This window comes from Scyliorhinus torazame, chromosome 18, assembly GCF_047496885.1.
Source record: "Scyliorhinus torazame isolate Kashiwa2021f chromosome 18, sScyTor2.1, whole genome shotgun sequence".
Lineage (NCBI taxonomy): Eukaryota > Metazoa > Chordata > Chondrichthyes > Carcharhiniformes > Scyliorhinidae > Scyliorhinus > Scyliorhinus torazame.
In genome coordinates, this window is record NC_092724.1 from 5,252,860 (window position 1) to 5,258,859 (window position 6,000).

Consider the following 6,000-nt stretch of genomic DNA (forward strand, 5'->3'; position numbering starts at 1 on the left):
CTCACCTCATGACCCCCCAAAGCCTGTCAACCATCTACAAGGCACAAGTTAGGAGTGTGATGGAATACTCTCCACTTGCCTGGACGAGTGCAGCTCCAACAACACTCAAGAAACTCAACACCATCCACGGCAAAATAGCCCGGTTGATTGCTCCCCCTTCCACAAACATTCACTCCCTCCACCACCGATGAACAGTGGTAGCCGTGTGTACCATCTGCAAGATGCATTGTAGTAACCTACCAAGGTTCCTTCGACAGCACCATCTAAACCCACGGCCACTACCATCTAGAAGGACAAGAGCAGCAGATACCAGGAACCCCACCACCTGGAGGTTCCCCTCCAAGTCACTCACCATCCTGACTTGGAAATATATCGGCCGGTCCTTTACTGTCACTGGGACAAAATGCTGGAACTCCCTCCCTAACAGCACAGTGGGTGTACCTACACCTGAAGTACTGCAGAGGTTCAAGAAGAGAATTCACCACCACTTTCTGAAGAGTAACTAAGGATGGACAATAAATGCCGGCCTAACCAGCGACGCCCACATTCCGTAAACGAACAAAATAAAATGCCTGGTCAACAGGCTCAGACTGATCCAGCTGCCATTTGTACAGATTGCCTGATATTGGTGCCATTAAGAGAAACTAAAATCAAGAGGTCCTAAAAGGAGAGAGATTATCTGCTCCATCAGATTCCTACAGGCAATGAAGTTGAAAATGGACCTCAAACCTTACTGTGGTGTCATACCTTGTCTGGGATATTCAAGCCAGGTCTCAATAGAGATTCATCCAACGCCTCACGCTACCTTTACAATTGACTACTTAGGGTGACAAAACTAAAGAAACAATGTGTAAATGCAAATGGCATTGCTGAAAACATATAACTTAAACCTTAAATTAAATGTTGTATTCCAGTGATGCTCTTAAACCGCATTCATCGCTGATGATGAGATTTCAGTTGCTTAATATTATCTTTTCCCCGAGCTGAACATCTGACGGTCCCAGTGTCTTACCAAGTGCAAGGTTAACTAAAACATCCGGGGTTGTCAGTACTGTACAGACAGTATATGGAAAAGAACTAAATGATAAAGCAAAGGACTTGCATTTAGATACAGGACATCCCAGAATGAGCCAAATTAAATGCATTTACCAAAGAAGCATGTTTGATAAATAGTCACTATTGTAATATGGACTGACACATCAATGAGATAGCAAACAGCAAGGTCCTGCAAGACAGCAATGAGATACAAAAGCAGATAATCTGATTTAGTGACTGAATGACATATTGGCCAGGACAACAAGTTATCTCCCTTGCTTCTCTTCAAAATAGTGTCACTGAATCTCCTATATCTTCTTGATTTAACATCTCATCTGACAAATGAGACCACAAAGAATATGAGCAACATAACCTTCACTACAATACATAATTGTTGGAACCTATCGTTAAAGAGGTTTCAGCGGCGCACCTAGAAAAATCTTAATACAACCAGGCAGAGCCAACATGGTTTTATGAAAGAGAAACCGTGTTTGACTAATTTATTGTGGTTGTTTGAGGAAGTAACTAACAACATGAATAGAGGAGAACCTGTGGATGTGACGTACTTACGTTTCCAGAAGGCATTTCACAAGGTGCCACATCAAATGTTACTATCCAAAATGTACTCATGGTGTAGGAGGTAAATGTGCAAAGATGAAGAATTGGCTGGCTAACAGGAAACAGAGTATTATGGATAAATGGGTCATTTTCAGATTGTCAACAATGGTTGAGTGGGGTGCCATTGCTATCAATGCTGGGGCATCAACTATTTACAATTTATATCAGCTGCTTGGCTGCCTTGTAGGCTGCAGCAATGGTGCTCCGTGCCAGCGGCATGACTGTCAACAAACTATGGCATTGGTGTACGCTTTCTGCGCCCACTCTCTCTCTCTCAGCAGCCACGACACCGGTTTCACGATTTTTAAAAGCACAAGTGAACCGCGCCTTTCGGAACTCAGCCCATTAGGGGCGGAGCATCGCGGAGACACCAGAGAGTACAGCATCGGGCATGCTAATGACATGCAAATTGTGTTTACTGTACATACATTCCGGACGGCATTGACGCCGCTGCCAAGGTGACGGAGAATATGATTTAGCGTCAAATCGGCGCCTGCCGCGATTTTGGGGTCAGAACCTATTCTCCACCCAATTGTGGTTCATGATTTTGGCATCAACCAACAGAGAGTCCTGCCCAGGGAACCTTCAAAAGGACATAGATTGGTTAAATGAGTGGGCAGAAATTTGGTAGATGGGTTATAATGTGGGAAAATATCACTTTAGCAGAAAGACTAGAAAAAAGTATATAATTTAAATGGCAAGAGATTGCAGAACTAGAGGGATCTGGGTGTCCGGGTACATGAATGGTTTACTTAACTGATACCTGGTATGGGGGTGGTTATCTAATGAAGAAAGTTTGCACAGGTTCAACCTATATCTATTGGCATTTAGAAGAATGTGGGCCGATCTTATTGAAACATATCAGATCCTGAGAGAACTTGACAGAGTGGATGTTAAAAGGATGTCTCCCTTCGTGGAAGAGATTAGAACTTGGGGACATTGTTTAAAAAAAGGCATTACCCACTTAAGACGGGGCTGAGATGAAATTCTTTCTCGCAGAGGGTTGTAAATCTTTGGAGCTCTCTTCCCCAAAGAGCGTTGGAGGCAGAGTCAATGAATAGTTTTAAGTCAGAGGTCAATAGATTCTTGGCGAACAGTGGATTCAAAGGTTAACAGGGTTTTGCGGAATTTGTAGTTGAGGCCACATTAAGATCGGCCATGATTTTAATGAATGGCAGAGCAGGCTCGAGGGGCCGAATGGCCTACCCCTGCGCCTAATTTGTCTGCCCATATATACGTAGTCTGAGCTCTGTCAAGTTATTGACATTCTTCTCATAAAGCGTTCCCGTCAAGCCAATTTCGGTTTCAAAATCAGAGATGCACTTATCAAGTTCAGAGGAAGTGACAGTCAAAATAAAAATGAAAATTCATGACTTACATTAAAACAGAGTTCGCTTTCCTCAATCAATACCGGTTATAATCACAGTGAGCTGCAATTTCACACAGCATGAAAACAAGGCATCGCTGACTAGCTTTATTCCAAACTACAGCCATCAGGTATTCAAAGCACACACTTCCAAATTGGTTTTGGCAACATTTACAGCAATTTTGGTCTCTTGACAAAAATGAACATTTACTTAATAATAACTGATATAATGTGTAAATCTTTTCTCGTTGAATGTACAAGATTTCATTTTACTGCGGAAGATAATATAACTTTCTGGCTTAACAGTTCATGTCAATGTATTTTAATTCTATTTCTCATGTTGATGTATGCTTGTAGTGAGGTCTAGAACATATGTAGATTTGACCAGTTTAGGACATTATTGAAACAGAGTTCAGAATATCACGAGCCAACAACATGTTCCTGAAATCTCCCTCATCACTGACCTCTGTAGCCAGTGACTTAGATGAACCCAATACTTCTCCCTCCTGCCTAAAACTGTGGTACTTTAATCAAATATAAAATGAATGGTGATCAGATCCATTTACTGGTTGCTCAGCAGATAAATAATTCAACAGTATTCATGCTGTGATATGAATTTAGCTGACGCTTTTTTAATAAAGAGCATTGTGCTTGGTATCCAAGACATCCAGTCATTTTAAATTTTAAAGATCATCGCATGCAATGAAGAAAGTAGTAATTGCCCCATTCTTCCAGTAAAAGTACACAGGTATGACAAACATATTTGGACAAGTGGTTGTTTCGGAAGGCAATGGAAGCCCCATCAGAGCCCCCCCCCCCAATCAGAGACCCACAATCATCCCTGTCTGAAAGCTGAAGAGCAGTCCAGACAGCAGAGTTAAAAACACTGCATTTTTACCCACCCTTCCCTAATACCTGCTGCCTCAGACACAAATGTTTAAATCAGCAGCTGTTACAAGTGTCAGAGGCTTCCCTGAAAACCAAGTACACTTTAAAGGGCTTCAAATCCACAAAAGCCTTTGAAATACAAATCTTCCATTCAATTTTGCATAGCTATACATTGCACTAGCCATTGATTGACAGTTTTATTGGTCCAGATACAGTTTGCTTCGGATGTTTGTTTATTTATCTTTCCCTTCACGCTTGAATGCTTCCCAGATACCCTGCTTTGATGCCAACCACAATGTTTGTAACCACTCTTGGTATGATTGCCAGCTCCTCATCACATCAAAACGAGTGAAGTGCTTTCACATCCTCTTTTTCACAGTAGAAAGCACTTTGCTCCTTTTGGATGAGGGTTAGCGAGCGAAAGACTCACCGACTGGCATCCATTAAAATCAAGACCAGTTCTACCCCGGCTATCCAGATTATGCTGTTTCCATTCACAAATGGAGGGCAGATTCCAGGTCAATTTCTATAAGGGATGTTACTAGCATCAGCAGGTAAGTTTAAGGCCACACTGACAAAAAACAGCCCTGGATTTGATTTGGTATTGCTTCTTTGTACGATAGGGGGGACTTCCAGTTTCTCCCCTGATTCCATCAAAATTCACAGTACAGCGAAATTATACCACAATTCTGACCTGTGTGCTTTTGGTAGCCTTGCCCATTGGAGCTGCAGAGAGGACATTTGAACATCTTTGAGTTTTCTAACCGTTAAAATGGCCTCCCATGGAGAGGCATATGCACAATACAGCGTTGATAAGCAGCAGAGTTCTTAATTTCTAAAGAAGCTAGAATTAAGCACGGCCTGGATGAGAATCACTTGCACTGGCATATTGTGTGTAACAAAGTCCATATTGATTCTGACAGTATGAGAGAACAGCATTAAGGTACACATGTGGCACTGAAGCTTAATGAATTTCACCTCTGTTTGTGTTAATCCAGGTTCCCGACACCATCAGCGGCTCCTCATCAGTGCAGTGAAACCGTAGGCATTCACTGCTCAAAAGAAAATACTCTAGAAAATCAACAGAAGAAAATGGATATTAATTATAAATGGTCATGACGTTTCTGAGTGGTCAGGGGCACAACGGTTGATCTCAGATGACACTCTCAATCAGCAAAGCGACACAGGCCGCCGTCGCCAAGAATGCTCCAATCACATGAAAGCAATCCAGAGCACATTTTTGTAAAATGCGTTGTTCTCGCAAGACCTTGCCTGCTTAACATATTAATTTTACATATTTATATAAACTAATGTACCATTCAATTTGGGCAATAAATATTGTGTTAAATTGAGGTGGTTTGACTTAATGGAAACTTGATTCGCAAGGTGAACTGCAGACAACATTAAAACAATTTTCTTTTTAAATGCTAATGTGATTTTCTTTTCCCCTCTACATGCCTTTGAAAAACTTTCCAGGAATGGTTCATCATTTTGGAATATGAGAGGAGAACAGATGAAAGATTTTTTTCATACTACGGGGGTACTGTCATGAAAATGTATTTTTTAAAAGGCCCACTCGTTTTCAGTCTCAGAGAGCAAACTGGTGACTTTTGGATATGTTATCAAGAGATATGCAGACCTTAATGATTATTACTTGTTTTTATAATTGAGGCAGGTTTGGGGGATTATGGCCAATTATATCAGTGAGATATCAGTTAGGGAAGGGAAGGTCAGGGATGAAGAATAATGCATCAGGTTGAGTCAGTGGTCTAGCAGTGACTCCCTTATAGAAATGCACGGCAATGTATCAGACCTATTAAAAATGCTGATATTGTCCTCATGTCCCCTGTTCCTTGCACTACACAGAATAATAATATGTTGCAATGTCGACATTCAGTTCTCATTGGACACGATGCCAGGGTGTGAAAGGGCACTAATTTTCTAATCACTAATCCAAGAGAACTGCCAATGGGAATGCCATGCTTGTGGGAAGAGGGACCGGCTCCTCTTCCTCAAACATGAAATAAAACATGTTGTAAAGACGACTGTGTGCACTGATGCTCAGGAGTGCTACTCTTCAGAATGCTGTGCAC

The 6,000-nt window shown here is 41.6% G+C and overlaps 1 long non-coding RNA gene across 1 annotated transcript in view; it reads left to right on the forward strand.

The window, feature by feature from the left end:
- Nucleotides 1-5,298, forward strand: part of LOC140394764 (uncharacterized) — a 90,056-nt gene extending 84,758 nt beyond the window's left edge. The window contains exon 3 of the long non-coding RNA XR_011935988.1: nt 4,906-5,298. This is a non-coding gene — a long non-coding RNA (uncharacterized lncRNA). The remainder of the gene's footprint in view (nt 1-4,905) is intronic.
- The last annotated feature ends 702 nt before the right edge of the window (nt 5,299-6,000 follow it).